Here is a 19,037-nt window from a genome sequence, read left to right on the forward strand (position 1 = left end):
GAATTAATCACCTGTGCAAACTTAAACAGAACAAAATTTCTTGCAAAATGAAAGACTAAAGGAAATGTTTCCGGATACCGAATCGTTGATCATTAAATAACATTTAACGCCATAGGCCGACAAAATACTGGGTAAAGGACCATTTTAGTTCAGGCAGAATCCTGATATGACGTTTAAAAATTAAGAATAATGGTGCCACTAGATGGCGCCCTACCCCAAAAAGCTGCAGTGGTTTCTTGGCAAAACAGCCTGAGTGACAGGGTTCTGCTGCGTCGGGGTAAACATGTATGCACGTACATTGAACGAATCAAAAGTGAAGTGGCAGGTAAAGTATGTTCACGCAGTTCAATTGGCAAAACCAAGCATCGGTAACTTCATATCCTTCCATGAACGGTGGACCATTGTTATGTCATGTGTTACAATTAGATAGCGCCTAGTCATATTTATGTACAACTAGACCGTGATTTCGCGTTCTCATAAAGTCGTTTACAATCATAAGGTTTGCAGAGTGTCGTCCTGCTAATTTTCCACAAGTGAATAATCAGCGCAGCAAATTCCTGATGGTGTAATAATAAACAGCCTTTGTTTGTCATAATCTTTTTGACATTTTTATCCCAGAAACAAAAAGGACAAAAACCAGAACACCAAACACCTTTTTGTCAACGTATTTCGAAATGGCAATTGTTTATCGACCAATTGCATGTTATTGAATATATTCATTATTATCGCTGAAATTACATGATACAAATTTTGAAGTAACAGCTTCTGGACATATCATGTGACATGCAGAAAAATGGAGACTGACAACTTCATGTCAAACAGCAAATGGAATAAAGACTTTTAATGAGTGTTCAACAAACAAACAAAACAAGTTAGTTAAGCCCTATGCCATGTAGGGATTAACTATAAAATGACACAAAAAGAATCAATTTTGCTGTATATTTTGTAGATACGTTATCCAAAATGCAGTACAATAGAATTAATATCGACCAAGTGAAATAGACCGAGAACATTCTCTACGCTCAAGAGGGCCGGGGATAGAGCGCCCTCAAACGACGAATCTTTCAGTCTTGTGAAATCCATGAGTATGAAATCCTAAGTCGAAATAAGGGATCCCTATAGTGGTCTTTTTCGATTTGCTCTTGCTCTAAACTGATTTATATTAATCCGATTTAGGAAACAATTTTAAATTGCTATGCCTGTTTGGGTGTTGATATCCTGACAACGCTGCTTGTACAAGTTAATAAGGTTTAAATCCACATGGACTGGAAATAATTTTCTCATTATGTTTTTGTACATTGCCTCTAAAAAGTGGTATTTTCATATTGAAGATGAAACGAAATTTTATCTTGAAAAATATCACACTTGAACCTGCTAGTATTCCGGGAGTCTTAAAATCACAAGCTTTGATTGGCAACAGAAAAATATGATTGATGTAATGTACATTGCGCTTGTTGATAACGAAGGTCTGATATATGTGAAACAAATTTAAAGTTTTTATTTCTTCCGGCAAAACACTTATATCGCTATCGGATTATTTTTATTGTTTAGACTCAAACATTTCGCATTCAACACATTGACAGAAAATATGCTATACATAGAGATTTAGCGAATCCTTCTTGGCTATTATTGAGGCCCTACAAATCATAAATGTGACATATGAAGACATTTATTCGTCGCAATTCATAGTGCGAAAGAAGTATGTCAGCATAGCACCGGCAACGACACCGAGCGGAATGGAGAGCCAGCCAAGGATGATGGAATAACCAAACGAATACTTGGTACCAAGTCCACCATAATCTTTGTTCGTTTGAACCGCAAACACAGCCGTGCCAATCATTACCAATAAACCTACAAAATATAAATATTTAGATCTTGAATGAGTAGGGCAAAGCTCTCTCTCTCTCTCTCTCTCTCTCTCTCTCTCTCTCTCTCTCTCTCTCTCTCTCTCTCTCTCTCTCTCTCTCTCTCTCTCTCTCTCGCTCTCCCTCTCTCTCTCTCTCTCTGACAATGTTGGCATAATTGTCGTTGATTTAATTAAATATTCGAATATCCAGTTTTTTCGTGAGTACGTGATTGTGTTCGTACAAGGTGCATGTGCATTAATGATGCGTCACGTGGCTAAAACACTAACCCATCGGTATGATTCATACATTAATCATTCTTCAGAAGGTATTAATTTAAAAAAAGGATAATAGGTTGTAGGATTTCAATAACGATCATCATAAGTTTTTCTGATTGTGATTATAATTGTTCATTTTAAAAGTAGACTAATGGCGAACGAAAAGCAATGTGTGAAGCCGAGGGAGCATTAGAAAAACGATAGAATTTAAACTTATATATTGCGCACCCGTTGCGCAGAAGATCAAGCCGTTGATTGTCCAGAACGTCTTCGTGAATTTTTTGACGAAAGATTGCCCAGTGCCTTTCCCAATCAACCCTGCTAAAGCAAGTATCCATGATACCACGGCGACTAAAACCGCTACCAACATCAGACCACGGGTAGCCTGCATGTATCCTGCATAAAGAGAAAGCAGAAGACATGTGACTATACAGCATCAAATATAACACAGCAGAAAAATGATCGTCTCCAAAAAATATTGTCGATTTTTATGTACATTCTAGTCAGACTGAATTTTAGTTGTCAAAAGGTTACATACTATTAGGTAATATAAAAAATAGAAAACAAATAGCCTGCGTTGAAACTGAACGCTAAACACATCGGCAAAGCATTAAAATCTATGTGACGGACAATACTAATAAATAAATCAAAATTACAGTTGATGGAATGCTACAAGGAGAATCGCCAAATATTCGAAAGAATATAGTTAGAAATAATGTAGGCAGAATTTCGTTGAAGAGGTAAAATAAATACCTTCACCACACATAGATAGTAAATGTTTTGTTAGTTAGCCTCGAGCTTTAAGATTGTGCATTACTTTCCTCAACACTATAGAAACAGTTTTGTGAAAATTACATCGTGATTCACATAAATGAAATTAACAATTTACTGCCTTGCATTTTCATGATGATACAAAAGTTTATCATGTATTACACGTTTGCCTTCATAATGCTTTAATTTTCTTAACACACTTAAATTACGCGTTGTCAAGTGTTGATAGTATTGCAGCAATATGATAGCATGAGGTATAGTTGATATATAATCCTAGAGTTAGTAGTTATCTTTTGGCAAATATCTCTCAAAGTAGGTATAGCCATGGAGTTATACCGTCAAATTGGATAGATTTCCCCCTTGTCACTAAGTAAGATAACATGAGGAGTGTTTGATAATTCTACTATATGCCCTATATGCGTTAACATATGGTGGCGGCCATTTTGAATTCCCAATATAGATAATATTGGACAATTTTGTTTCTCTAGTGCGACATTGTGAAAGGTGACGCCTAAATTGTATTACTAAAAAGGGGCATAGTTTTGGCAAGGAAAATTCGTGCCAGATTTGAACGTTTTAAATTGCCAGACGCGTATTCTGCCTTAACGCAATCATGATGACAATGGTAAATACTATGAAACTTATCTAAATTACCTTCAAATGTCGGCACCTCGGCCGCATTTCCACAAACACATTTTTAACCTGACAAGGGCATGGCTACATCCTGGATCAGTTTCTAGATGAAAGTTTCCAAAATATACACTTGGGGAATAGCTTCCCCCTTAAACCCTACCTAGTGTTTAAATATGATGGATTACAGACCATCTGTAGGTACATATGATCTGAGCTTGTCGGACCATGACGCTGTGACAAGACTTTGCGTCCACGCCTTGATAATTTATTAAGGGCCAAACATTTAATGTCAAATGCAATACGTTGGGGATATAACTTAGTGATTGAGCTTGGGAAGCTCACTCTCCTTAAGCTGCACTCATCCGTGCGGAGTCAGCTGTGTGTGTGATGAAAGCCAGGATTCTACGGTGTCAAGAATGTGGTCCCACCATTGAGCACAGTGACTGAACTACTAGAGAGGCACTTGGTGTGCACACACTTACAGGGACAATCTCGACATCCTACGGAACTAACGTACAGGGCCTGAACTGCGGGACCTCTGGTGCCAGGAAGAACAACTGTGCGCACGTGCTACGGCAAACGACTTGAACGGGATCCGTGTTGAAGTTACCGGATCAGGAATTGTATGCTCTATTGGGCAGTGAACACGACAAATTGGATGCTTACTTAACCCTGGCAACAGTAGAGCTCATAGACTGTACTACACGTAACTCCCCAACCCCCTTTTACGTACATGAGTTAGATAAGTTTTTCTTTTTATCGTACCTTAATACTTCTTTTATATTTGATTAGAATAAATAGAGTTACTATATTTTATGTGTTTGTCTGGATTACTGTTGCATGGACAATACTTGGCGGCATCGCTTACATTAAGAGTTCTGTCTCCCCACTTGCCTACTGCCAGTCGAAACCAAGGCCTTCTCAATTAATCAAATTGTCCCGAAAACAATAAATTAAATCATTAAAATTCTATAGAATCGTTGATTTATTACAGTGATAACAAAACGAAAGAAAACATTCACAAGGTAATATATCTGTGTAAACGCTACACATGACACCACAAGATGTTGTAGCTATAGCTATGGTTGGCAAGGCAGGAATTCCAACCGGGTGATCTTATGGTTTTACGATCCAAACACTAGAAAATTGAAGTAACATAGCCGTAGAACCATTAATGGCCGCGTCGAATCGATGGCAACTATGCCTGACCATTGTCAACATGTCCCCAAGCTTGATTTATTGACGTTTTCGATTAGTAGATTTATGAGCATATCGGAGATTTGTCATCTTATTTGTCTTATATAGACTAGCTTTGCATACACAAATTTATATTTTGTCTTTCGTTTTTTATACAAAACATTATCACTAAGGTAGACTGCATGCGACAGATGCTCGGACTGACATATTTTTTTGTAATCCTTTCTCATTTACAACTTATTGGATATCATTTTATCATTTTAAAGCTCTTTGTGAAACAAAAGTTTTCACTGTCATAGTTTTTTCCCGATAGAGTTAACACAGGGTTGGCGGAAATTTTGAATTTTAAACACCAGTAAATGTTAGGTGAAATGTTTCTCTGCATGGTGACCCATGATTTTTGATCAGACTTGAATTGCCAAGGTAATGGTTGAAAATTTTATTGAGGTCGAGGAAAGTTTGAGCAAAAGTTCGAGTCACTCTTTCATTTTCGAGGCGTATTCTGCCTAGTCCAGGTCGCCTCAGACGCCGTTGCAACTCACGTAGTGCACTTTACAATCATTTGACCTATGTCTTCACTGAACGCACTGTACTTCTTTCACAAAGACGATTGCAAAAACTAACGGGATGCTAATACGGAAACATAAGGACAGACAGTTAGCCCATGACTAAATTAGATATAATTGAAATTCTGTACTGGGGCAACGCTGTTGTGGAATTCTTTGTAGACTTAATATTATGACTTTCATAACGGGCCTTGAAGGCATCTATAATCAGCCACATAGCGCGTGAGTACATCTGGCGAATTATCGTCAAACAAACCATGCGAGTATTTTCCGATTAAATCTTGTCAAGGGAAGTACTTTGAAAAGAAAACATGCTAATGCCAAGAAAACAGAGGAAATTCTCAGAAGGCGTGACGAGTGCTAATCTTCCCTTTTCACTAATCCTATTCAATTTTACTCGGTCGTTTATTCCGTAATGTCGACTTTACTTCGACGAATATGATTAATTAAGGTGTTTGTATAATATATATATACTTAGCAAATATGAAAAAGTCGACTAACAAATACAAACGATTTCATCGATTAAGGATCCATGTCTATAGCTACGTGTCGGGGCGACACGTCAATGAAAGTATTAATACAAGTTACATGTTCTTTCACAAGTTTCATGTTTGTTCGAACTCATACTTAAAGTGTGTCGTCACTTTTGCAGGGAGGAAGTTAAAAAATCCCCGTACAGGGAATTTATTTCTCGAGCATATTGAAGACGAGTAAAAGACTGGAAGTGGTAAAAATTAAATGAAGATCGAATACAAAGCTCACATGACTTTGAAATCCAGCTCCACGCGCACGCCCTTTTTAACGACAGTTCTCTACGAAATTATGCGAAATGAAAGTATTTTCGAATTTTTATCTATCGCTTTGGAAGAAAAATGCTAGATTTCATTGTTGCAAGGTAGCAAAATTTGTGCAGGATGTTTGTATGAATTTTGTTATGAGGTTTTTGACGAGTCACTCTACTGCAGCAGCCAAAGTTATGTGTCCACCCGTTTTCATTCGTTTAAAACTTGTAACACTCAGTGTGAGTCATGAAGTCGTGACATGTTTGATGAATTATAGATACCTAAAATAATTACAGTGAATGAGCCGTGTGTCGGCTTTATTCTGGTGTGTTTCCTATGTAGGCCAAGAAAATAAAATTGTGTCGTTCCGATAACCCGACCTAGCCTACTTTTTTACCGGTCGACAATAAACTTCATAAAGCTACTTAAACACAGAAGTAAAAAAGAAAGAAAAACCCCTTAAAATCACACATTCATCACCTGGCATTTGATTTTTGCTTGAATGAGGATGTCTTATATGTTTTTATCCCTTTATATGTATGATACGTGTTTCTGGACATGTTGTGGGCAGTGTCTGATCGCTTTGAACTTTTGATAAATGCATTAACAAGAAAAATATTTTGGAAAAAATCCTTACCCTATTTTGAAAACCATGTTATCGGAACATCACAATTTATTTATTTGGCTTTAGCGCCGGGAGTTTTCTGTGGGATTTGATTGTAGCAATATGGGCCCGCGCTACACATTCAACACAACAGAAAAAGCCTGGGCACGGCTCGTAGGCTAAAATTATTGCAGCTAACTTACAGATTGAGTATAGGTTGAAATTTTGGAGTACAGCTATCATAACATGTGCAGAACGTCCAACTTGAAACAATGATTTGTGTAGTCAAGCGAGAGCAAATACAGAGCTTACACATGAGTCGAGACCGCATGCTCAATTTTCTTTAAAACGAAAGCTGCCAGCTTTCCCTACATTCGGTATTAATGAACAAAAAAATTATGCAAAGTTGGTATCATCTTTATTTTGCTAATCTTATAACCTTCACTAAGACGACTTCGTTGCTAATTTTAAATATCTTTTATTGAAAAAAATGATTCCAGAATAACCGGAAATGCGAACTCGAAAGAAAATGACATCTTTTGTTACCCATTGTAGGATGTCGGGCTTATCTCTTATTTTCTATGGCCTTCTTCGACTTTTGCCGAAAACGAAAACTACTACGGATCACGAGATATCGATAAGAACATATACTCAATATAGCAAAAGTTTGAATTCCGGACACCCACCTAACTTCAGCTTCCGAACATCGAACGTTCGGCACTGAGGCCATTCTAAACTAAGCTATGGAGTACGAGTCTACGCTAAAGCTGCTGTACGCCACTCACAGTACCACCGTGTCGGTGATCGGTCATGCCCCGTGGGGGAAATAGTCTGGTGCCGAAACGCAAAACCCAAAAATTTCGGCCCCACAATGGTTCTCGGTGGTTTCTGTATCTTAAAAGCCCATTGAATCAGGATCTGCATGATGCCACCCTGGCACCCTTGGGCATTTTAATATATTCAAGATGGCCGCCAAGATGGCTGCCAAACATGTAAATGGTAATATCTCAGCTCTATAAAATGTTATCAAAGTGATTTTGGTGTCATTTGCCAGGTAAACAGGGCCAAGGAGTTCATTTCTTTGATTTCCCAACATGTTGGCAAACTAGACCAAAATGACTCCAACAGCTTCTTATTGAGCTGAGATATGACATTTTACCCGTTTTTGGATGTCGTTTTGGCAGCCATCTTGGCTTTTTATGCAAATTCAGGGTTGTACATATCAGGCAATGAAAGATATGAGTTCCTAAACCCTATTTACCTGGCAAAGGAGACCACAATGACTCCAACAGCTTCTCATGGAGCTGAGATATGGCATTTTAGCTGTTTTGGAGGTGATTTTGGCAGCCATCTTGGATTTATATGCAAATTAAGAGTTGCACATGTTGGGAAATCAAAGAAATGAACTCCTTGGCCCTGTTTATCTAGCAAATGACACCAAAATTGCTTTGATAACATTTCATAGAGCTGAGATATTACCATTTACATGTTTTGGCAGCCATCTTGGCGGCCATCTTGAATATATTAAAATGCCCAAGGGTGCCAGGGTGCATCATGCAGATCCTGATTCAGTAGGCTTTGAAGATACAGAAACCACCGAGAACCATTGTGGGGCCGAAATTTTTGGGTTCGACCGAAAATCAGGTTTCGGCACCAGACTAAAAGCCGAGTCTTACTGACAAGGAGAAAAAAAACGGAAAACAAAGTTTGCTGATTCCACCAGAATTCACATAGGTGACTAGCACATACACGTGCGGTTGATACATGGTGGCCGCCGCATGGTATGCACGCATACGCACGCGGCGGCCGCTATGTATCGAACCACGCGTAACTGTGTGGCAGACGACAAACTGTAGTCATCACAGGTTGCTAATATTTTACACGTAAAAACTGATATCTATGTGGTATTGGTTAAAAATATAATAGAACTGACCGAGAATAATGAAAACGACAAAAACTAAGGAGAAGTTTTAAAAAAATACCTGAAGTGAAGGCATAATGCTGTATAAAGTCTTCGCAGTGGGAGGTAAAATTGCGTCGTTCGAACTTATTATGGACTCCCTAGAATATCGTCAATCAGCACAACAACAAACCTTCGGGGGATTTCGGGTCATAATCAGAAACGATCGTAAAACTTCGGGATGTGAAAAATACGCTCGGGAAATGATATGTTTTTATCGATATCTCGCGATCCGCGCGCAGTCGCCACGTCAAATATTGACCGTTGGCATTTAAAAAATGTGTTTTAAAAAAGGTTACCAAGTGGGAGTGCCTCTTTAAGGACGTTTCTGCATAATTGCAACAAACCATAGCTTTGCTTTTTTCAACCGAAATCACCACCTAGTAATTGGTCGCTGTGCTCACAATGTAAAAGGTGACTGCTACAGCTGCCACAACAACGCTAGCAAGGAGTCGGACAAGATACATAGTTGACGGTGTTATTTCTTGTGGGCGATGTTCACGGTATGAAGAATGATGTAAAATGAACGTTAGGTGCCGATAGATGGCTAAGAAAAGGGTAAAACTTATTACGAAATGACATTGTAAAACTCAGGTGTGGAATGTCATTTTCCACATATGAGAGCCAAATACGTTAACTTATAGTTAGTAGTACATATGTAGTAGCACGATTTACCTTCCGTATCAATTTAAGGCGAGGCGAACGTTTCTTACGCTCAGACATCTTCGCTTGGTAAGGCCTCTTGTCCGGGCAGTTTGATGTTCCCCATAACCGAGCAGTTAATGGGAGACTATAGTCGAACCATGATGCACTGTCTTGAATCGTGTCACTCAAACAGACTTCATATTGCACTACAAATCTTAGGTTTACTTTCGGATGTTTAGTTTAATTTTAGAACTTTTGAAGAAACGTAACACTTTTTCTGCTCCTCTTTTATCACCAATACATTGAAAGATTGCAAAATGATGATGACAAACATACTTTCACACACCGACAGCTTTTTGCTACAATCTCACGTAGTAGACTGCCGGTTCTGGGATTATAGTGAAAACACACACTCCCTCTACCATGCCTATTGTGAACACCTTTAGGTAATGTGTTTTGTGTGATGATTCACTGATTTTTAACCCTTAATTTTAAATATTAAGCCCCTAGGCACATATGCGAGCAAGTAGGAACACTCACTTAGAGAAATGGCAACAAATCGGTTGGAACACATCTGTAGAGGGGAGAGCCATGCCAAGAAGAAGAATATTCCACCCTCGACTTATGAGGAGATTCGAAAGGGCAAGCTAGGATTCCAAGAGGTTAGGGGGAACTTTTTGATAGGACACGCACGATACAAAAAGACCCAACAAGGGGAGAAGGCTCCCCCTTATATCATGGCCCTCCCATTTCCTTCTAGAGGCTCTTGCAGGATATCAGTGGTGACATTCTCGACGATTTCGAAACTATGCTACAGGCTCGCCCAGACCTATTCATGTCCCATGAAGAACACGAATTCCTGGTGGATATGAAGGATATGAAGCGGTTCTACACTTTTGTCCATCTACGAGATTTCCCTCGGCAGTTTCGCGAAATCTGTAGGCTACATTTCATAGCTTCTGGATATGTACAGGACATTGTGGATGCGCGAGTCCACGAAAGTGTCAGACTCAGCTTTTCATACTGGGAACGCCTTCTACTGCAAGGCTATAAACGGTTTCTACGACCACGATTCAATGAGAGGCAGCCAGAGGTGACAGCCAGAGGATGGCAGTGCCCATACATCATGCGCCTCGATACGGCTTGTCACTATTGACCCAAAATAATAGAACCCAAAGTAAAGAGTGAATACTCGGAAAGCAAGGCATGCAAGAGACCAGAGACCAATGTTCACCTGAAGAGCAAGAGACTGGAGACCCTGGCACACCCAACGAGCAGGAAACTCGGAAGGCACCTACTATACCAAGGATATCGACGCCACAAAAGAGCAAGAGGACCTGTTGCAGCTGCATAGACAGATTCTGTCTTTCAAAGCAGTGTGGAATATCGAAAACAAAGAGGACTTGTTTTTGTACTGGTGTAATCGAACTGCCACGAAATGGCAAAATCTCCAGGCAGCATGTTGGTGTGGCAGAGGAGATGATTGTATCTGGCAAAAGATATAGACCATAGCGTTCCCCTGTCCACATTATAAGCCACCAGATCGCCATCGGCATTGTAATTTGCTACTAGAACGCCATCAACGTTGCAAACTACTAGAGAGCCATGTACATTGCAAGCTAATAGACACTATGGTCCCACCGGAAAAATCCATGGCCACATGAGACAAAAGTATCCCCAGAAGCATGACTCTCCATCAAGCCGAAAAATAGTCATGCCTGCCTCGTTAGCATACCGCTGTTATATCCTCTATACACCGTGGGCATATTTTATCCTGTACCTTCAAGGGTTAACACAAGTGGTCAAGCTGTCTATCAACACATGCTGTATTTTAACGATACACATTTGGTTGCGACTGTTCTGGCAATTAAAATGATGACAAACATCCTTTCCCCAATATCAACGTGATTTACCATCAGTTTGTAGCAAACACAAAAATGTTTTTTACAACCACGTGTGACATTTTACCGCTTTTCCATGCGTCTAAAGTTTGAAGTTTGCAACTAAATCACAGACGTCATGCCCGATACTTTTTATTCTCGGTATACAATGATAACGATATCTTTAGTTTAGAGCGATAGACTTTGCTTTGTAAAGTATACTCTTGAAAGGTCACTGAAAGGTGCAGCAGCACAGGACTAAGATTGAACGATGTGACTTCTCGGTAACCACTGAATGCGGAGCAGGCCAGAATTGATTCCTATAAAAAATGGAGGACCACCAAGCACCAACCGTCCTCGATTTAATAAACTTCATTTTATATATAATTCAATTTATTGAATATTAAGCCTACATCACACGGTTTTCTGTCGAGTTGTCATGTAATTTGTTAGCTATTCTGCGCCACATTGAAAACATTAGGATGGACTGCCAAGATGCTATCTTGCTATCATTAATATTATCACCCAACTCCGTTTGGCGCCATGGCAAGTAGAAAATTATTGCCTCCGTCGGCGCAATGTTGCGTATTTGGCCATTGAGCCACAGATTACACTAGTTACTAAAAGCCGGTAAGGCTTGCGATAGCTGCGGCTATCTCAAGATTTAGCTGACTACTGGTTAGTATCGGCATGTGATACAGAGAGCAAGCGTGGTACCACCAAAGCTGATGAAGCATTATGTTTATACTGGCTTTGGCTTGAATTACTGCAACATATTTGTTCAGTCAAGCTGTTCTGTATAGCCTGGTCGAGTTGCCGCTTTTCAAAAAGAATTTACTTAAATGTAAATTCTTAAAGTTACCAAATTAAAATAAAGAACTGATTGAAAGCGATTGCAGACAGTGCGTGGGAAACGTTCGCTGTAATCTGATACCAAAGGTAACCTGTAGCATATATTTACCTTTCTATTGACAAGCAACATGTAGACTTGTCAAGCTCTGAAAAGCAAACCGGATACTCAATCAAATTCGATTGTCAAAGTACTTAAAAACTCTGACACCTGTACAAATTCTTTTACAGAAGGCAGCTCGTTTACACGCTAGAAGCAATTACTCAGAAAAACGGCTTTAATAATTCGGTTCTCGCAAATGGTACATGTAAAGTTTTATTACTAACATATCTTAAAGATCGTTGTTTGATCTTACTCTGTTATCATATCGAGGGTGTATTGAGGAGCAGGCCACAAATAGCCTTGTGTAAAGTTACTACTTGGTCGCACTTAAAGAGATAAGATAGCGGACACCGTTATATTGTAAAAGTGTAAACGTTTCACTGGATGAAGTGCCAATATCATAATAAGTGGCATTGCCTGCTCTACAGGACGATTGAGGCGATCCATATCCTTCTGACTACAACAACCCATAATACTCAGACAATAATCAAATTATGGTATAAAGAAACTTATAAAACTGACGCCTTGCTGAAACTGGTAAAAATACTTAATTCTGACAAGAAGATACAGTTCACTCTTTATTTTCTAACAATAATATCAACTTGTGATGTCTATGATAAATCACTCTGATTCTTAACACCAAAAGTTTTTCACATTTAACGTTTTATATACTATTGTCACCAATGTGAACGTTCCGCTCTTGACTAGCCAAGTGCGACCTATTTTGCCTCGTTGTGACCAACATGCATTTGGCTTTCTCTGTATTCGGGTCTATTGTGTTGTAGAAGCACCACTTATTAACATGTCCAAGGTCACAGTTCAGTTTACATTCTAATTTGACTGTGGTCTTGGCAGACTTGTGCATTGTAGTGTCATCAGCAAACATATAATTGATGTACAACTGAAAAAGCAGACGACAAAGAATTGACTCCTGGGGTAACAGATAATGAAAGACCGTCGGATTTGAATCTGTTCAGAAGCACATATCAACCAGCGGCTTCAGCATTATCTCACACAACGTATGTTGCAGCGTTGACTTCTAGCAATCGTCCCGAAGTCCACGTGGCAAAATTGCCACTTATATTATATAACCACCGCTAAGATTATTGCATTGAAGAAAGCAAAGGAACAAGTTGCATGTAGTAACCAAAGACGGCCAGTCTTTTACGAGCTAATGCTACACGCATGATGAATTGCTGTCAAAGTTTACTGTTTGGACTCCTAAGTCCAAAAACGAACACCGGGTCTACTTTTCTTGTATGGTAGGCTGTGCTTTCACATATCCCCTCCCGCAAAAAAAACACGTAAGGAATCCTCTCCCCTCTTCAAAATTAAGTAACCCTGCCTGTGTCAAGCATACCTTGCCGTCAATAGAGTGCTTTGTAGTATTACAACATTCCCATTAGAAATGTAAATTTGCTGAATGTCTACCTTGTCAACACAGTCTGTACATGTATGTGAAATCAGTCAGCATGTTGACGAGAAAGCAATCACATCGGCAGATTGGAAGTCAACTATAGCATTGTTGTATTGAAATATATAATGCGCTAACAAACAAATAGGCACTGTAATTCAATGTCGAAAAGAGAGAACAAAGACGTTATTGTCTTTACTATAAAGAGGAAGAAAACAGATCCTTCAATATTACAGCTATTTCTTTTTCAAATAAGAAAAAGCATTTAAATAACAAATGTTTTATCTTAATGATATTAAAATGTTATGCGGATGATGTATTTCACAAAACAAGAATAGTCTAAACAACAACATCGAACACGATGGCAATATGTTCAATCTGCTATCCGATGATAACTGACAGCAATACGTTATAGTCTATAAAATTGTCATACTGCAAAGTAACACGCACTTGCAACAAAATAACAGTCGTAAGCGTCTTGAAATGCATCGCTTTGTTATGAACTTCACGGGAAAAACTGACGTTTGACTTTACAAAATTATAAACATACTTTTTCTAGCTATATTTGTGTTTGTAGTTTCAAATTGTTGACACTTTCCAGTGAAAAGATGATTACGGACTAATTGACGTAATTCTTTAACATTTTTAAGCACATACGAATCGCTGAGTACAAACTGTGCTATCTCACTTGCTCAAGTAGAAGCTCCCTAGGCGAGTGACGGCAAGATCGGGTGAAAGATCTGTACATTACCAGTCTTTTTTATAGGTTTCATTAGGCTGCAAAGTGTTGAGTTGAACGATCATTTTAAGTTCACATTGTTTTCTGATAATTTCATTCTTTGAGAAGACCTTGAATAGAGTATCGTAACGAAAATGATTGAGTCTGCTTTTATGACATACTGGGCTAGCAAAGTTTTCTGCAAATGATTTTTTGTGCATTCTGATGTTGTATAGAATTCTTTCATACGTTTACGTCATCCAAAGTCTGTTTGTCCAATATCAATGTAAGTTTCAAAAGCCAGGTTGGCAGGGTAAAACATCACATATTCCCCGTTATTGGGATCGATTAATAAATGAGTCTGTTGTGGATGAAATAATTTTGAGGGGATTCACATGAAGTCAGACCTTGTTGCATTTGCTGCTGGTTGTTAAATGTTCAACAGCCTTCTGGAGAGACATTCAAGTGCCATTAACTCTGGCTTTGACAGGCAATTTTAGATATTGGCTGATTGCCGACATGTAACAACAGGGATATCTATAATAAAGCTTTCTGGGATTGGGTGAAGTATATTCCAGTGCTTACTATGAATTGAGGGTATGTCCGGTAGGTTGGCAAAGATTAAATAACAAATGGTCTTGCCATATTACCTTAAGACTATATTGCACTTGAGGATTGTATAATATTGCTCCTGCTGGTATTTGAAGCTTTCTCGATAACATTTGAGAAGAATTGGTCTTTTTTTACTCTAAGGGATTTAGGCTGTCTCTTTCCGGTAAAGCTGATCGCTTTGAGCAGATGCGTCGATTACAGAGAGACTGACTCTACAGGATATCATGATATTGTGGCTGTTTTGATCATAGGTTGATAGATAGGAAATGGTAAATGGGTAGGTGTGTTTATCAGCGGGTTTACTCTAAGCTGCATCGTTGATGCTGTAATCAATAATGATCTTGCCTTCAGGCTAAAAACTGTTAAAACGAGAACCATCGCAGGGACATTTGTGTTCGCTCTCCAAAATCCGTACAGATATTAAATCTTCAAGCAGCTTCACGGGGCCTAAGCACTTGCATACACCGGCTAAAGGTACAAGAGTGATAATTCATAACCTTCTAATGCCGTTAGGTGCTCCATCCGATAAAACATAAAGGGTGTAGCACTTGTGGCTACTGATTTATAACCATAATTTTATAAAATGTAGGGCAAAGGTCATTTTAGTCACTTGACATTATGGCAAAAAGTTTCATTCACATATTTATCGCAGTATACCAAAAATCATCTATCTACCTCTATTGGCAAGCACAGACTTAGATATGTGCATATTTAATAAGGTACAGGATGTGGTGTTTTCAGGTGGTTCATCCTATCAAATATGGAGGCAGTACCACTTTTGGTTACTGATGGGTCAAAGGCATATTTGTGAAGACGACGTCATAGGTCATCTGGGTCACATGACATTTATTACAGTGACAGTAAAAAAAAAACATACACAAGGTAATATACCTGAGCAAATGCGACACATGATGGGGAAATAATGTTGTCGCTAAAGCTCCTGGTTACATGGCAGAAATTTAAATGGGGTAGTGTTATGGTTTTATAATCCAAAAATAGAAAATGGGAAATTACTGTAACAGTGGCATATTTTAGTAGTATAGAATCCATTATTGGCTAGGTCGAATGGATGGCAAGCATGGCTGCCCATTGTTAATATATCTCTAAGCTTGATGTATTAACGTTTTCGATCAGTAGATTTATGAGTATATCACATGTCTGTCATCTTATTTGTCTAGCCTAGCATTGATATATTATCATTTTGTCCTTCGTTTTCATACACAGCATTACCACTACGATACAACGCGGCTCGGACATAGATGCTCTGATTATCATTTTTTATAATTCTTCTCCGAACTACCACTAGTTGGGGCTCATTTTAACGCTCTTAGTGCAAAAAAATTTCACAGGCATAGGTTTATTTTCCCTATAGCGTTGACACAGGTTGGCGGACATTTTGAATTTGAAAGACCTGTAAATGTCGGGTTAATTTTTCTCTGGTACCAAACTTGGCAAAGTGACCCATGATTTCTGTTCTTAATTTGGCAAGAGAATAGTTGAAAGTAATATTGAGGTCGAGAAAAGTTTGAGCAAAAGTTTAAGTCTTTCATTTTCGAAAGTCTAGGTCGCCTCAGACGTCGTTTTAACTCACGTAGTACACTTTACAATCTTTGGACCTACGTCTTCACTGTACAAACCAGTCCCTAACGTCTTTCTCAAAGACGTTTACAAAAACTGACGGGACTCTAATCAGGAAAATTAGGACAGACAGTTAACAATGACTAATTTACATATCATCATGGAAATTATGCATTTCTGTTGTTAATTATTTGTAGACTAAATATAATGAATTTCATATCGTACCTGAGAGGCAACTATAATCAAGGACACAGAGAATCAGTACATTAGGCGTATGGTCGGCAAACAAAACATTCGAGTAATATCCGATAAAAAGCTTGTCTCGGGAAGCAATTTAAAAAAACAAAACATGATAAAGCCAAGAAAACAGAGGGAATTCTCAAAAGACGTGACGAAAAGTTTGTTTTCATTAATTCTATTCAATTTTAGCTCGTCGCCTATTCCCAAATGTCGACATTACCTCGAAGAATATTGATTAATCAAGATTTTTGTATATTGCTTTTGAAAACGTATCAAAACGAAAGTCGACTAACGTATACAAATAGTGCCCTTAATGTAGGATCCATGTCTTTAGCTCCGTGTCGGGACAACACACAAGTGATACAAGTAATACCAGATACACATTCTTTCAAGTTTCAAATTTGTTCGAACTCGTAATTACAGCGTGTCGTCACTTCGGCAGGAAAGAAGTTGAAAGTCCCGTGTAGGGAATTTGTTGCTCTGGTGTTTGAGCGCCAAAGTCTATTGTTGTGCCCTTTAAAAATAAACCGTAGTCAATTATTCTTAAATATTGCCAAAATTAAGAGAAAAAAAATGTAGCAAATGAAATGTGATGTCCGTTAGGTCAAAAATTATCAAAAAATTATAGAAAATTCTTAAAAATTGAAAAAAAAATTGCACTAAACTTTTAGCGGGAGAAAATTACAGCGCACATTTTGGCGGGAGAAAGCGCTCAAGGGATTAAAAACGATTTTAAGACTATTAATGAAAAGTAAATGAAGATGGAAGCACACACGACTTTAAAATTTACCTCCCCGTGCACGAATTGTTAACGATAGTTTTCCACGATATTAAGGGAAATGAAAGTATTTTCGCTTTTTTACGTGTTGCTTGGTAGGCAAAAAGTGAGCTTCCATCGTTGTAAGGTAGAAATACGTTTGCATGATGTTTTTATGGCATTTTTCTATGTGGTTTCTGACAAGTGGCTCTACTGCGGCAGCCAAAGTCATGTGTCAATTACACCGTACTCGTTTCGTTTCAGCACTTGAACACTCAGTGTAAGTCGTGACAGGGTTTATTGACTAATTATGGATACCTGATATATAGCCCCCACTTTTTCTGTCGTGCGGGCTGTGTAGCTCAGGGCGTTGTCTAAGGGATGGACTTGTAGCCTTATAGGCCGGCGCTAGACAGCCGACACGACAGAAAAAGCCCGTTGAGTACAATCATTGCCGCTAACATAGGAATTGTGTATAGGCTTAAATTTTGCCATACAAATTTAGCCTTAGGACAGAAAACGCCAAACTTTAAACATAATGATTGATCTAGTCAAGCTAAATCAAATACAGAGCCTACACCTGAGTAGAAACCGCGTGTTTAATTTTCGCCTCCATTTAAGCGGTCTCTTCAAAACGAAAGCTGCCCAATTTTCCTACATAACGTATTAACTATCAAAAATCTCACGCAAAGTTTATATCATGCTTAGTTTGCTTTTCTCATGACAATCACTTAGAAAACTTCATTGCTTCTTTCAGTATAGTTAAAAAATTACATCCGTCTTGACTGAATATGCAAACTTGAAGGTTAAGGAGACCTTTGGTAGCATGTCCGGCTTAGTTTTCTCGTCAGTAGATTTTCTATGGCCTACTTTCAACTTTTACCGAAGTGATAATTACTAACCTGTTAGTGAAGCACTGGGAAAAGCTGTACAGGTACTTAGTCCTGGGACACTTTGGCAAAATTGCCATAAACCATAGTACGATTTGCTGGTTCCAACCGAAATCACCACCCAGTAATTGGTCGCTGTGCTCACAATGTAAAAGATGACGGCTACAGCTGCCACAACAACGCTTGCGACGGGTCGGACAAGAGATAAAGTTTACGGTGTGATTTCTTGTAGGCAACGTTCACAGTATGAAGAATGATATAAAATTAACGTTAGGTGCCGATGGATGGCTACGAAAAGGCTAAAACCTATTACGAAATGATTTATGGGATATGGTATTGCGGGTCGAGGAAGCAACATTATAAAATACAGGTGAGGAATGTTGTTTTCCACATATGAAAGCCAAATACACAATAGTTACGTCATCTTTGTAGGTATAGAAGTGAATTCAATAGATAATCATCGATTGGGCGAAAGAACATTAAAAGAAAACGATCCTTTGTCTCTGTCCATATCGCGAAGTTCTAACTCATGTGCGACAAACTATATAAATAGGCTACGATCAGATCAACGCCCCTGCTGACAATCCGACCACACCTGCATGACAGAGAAAATGCGGCGTGTCAGTGCCTTAACCCCGCCCATAAACAGGTAATATATAGCATCCCTGGGAAACAGGAGCCTATTGATTGGATAAATATCACTGGCATTTATTTCA

The 19,037-nt window shown here is 38.7% G+C and overlaps 1 long non-coding RNA gene across 1 annotated transcript; it reads right to left on the reverse strand.

The window, feature by feature from the left end:
• Positions 1-330: 330 nt before the first annotated feature.
• Positions 331-18,832, reverse strand: LOC139126046 (uncharacterized). The gene is made up of 3 exons (XR_011550442.1): positions 18,334-18,832; positions 2,351-2,518; positions 331-1,851 (listed from the first exon to the last, which is right to left on the reverse strand). It is a non-coding gene; the product is annotated as an uncharacterized lncRNA (long non-coding RNA).
• Between the last annotated feature and the right edge of the window lie 205 nt (positions 18,833-19,037).

The sequence above is a fragment of the Ptychodera flava genome, assembly GCF_041260155.1.
Source record: "Ptychodera flava strain L36383 chromosome 3 unlocalized genomic scaffold, AS_Pfla_20210202 Scaffold_26__1_contigs__length_13983176_pilon, whole genome shotgun sequence".
Classification (NCBI taxonomy): Eukaryota; Metazoa; Hemichordata; class Enteropneusta; family Ptychoderidae; genus Ptychodera; species Ptychodera flava.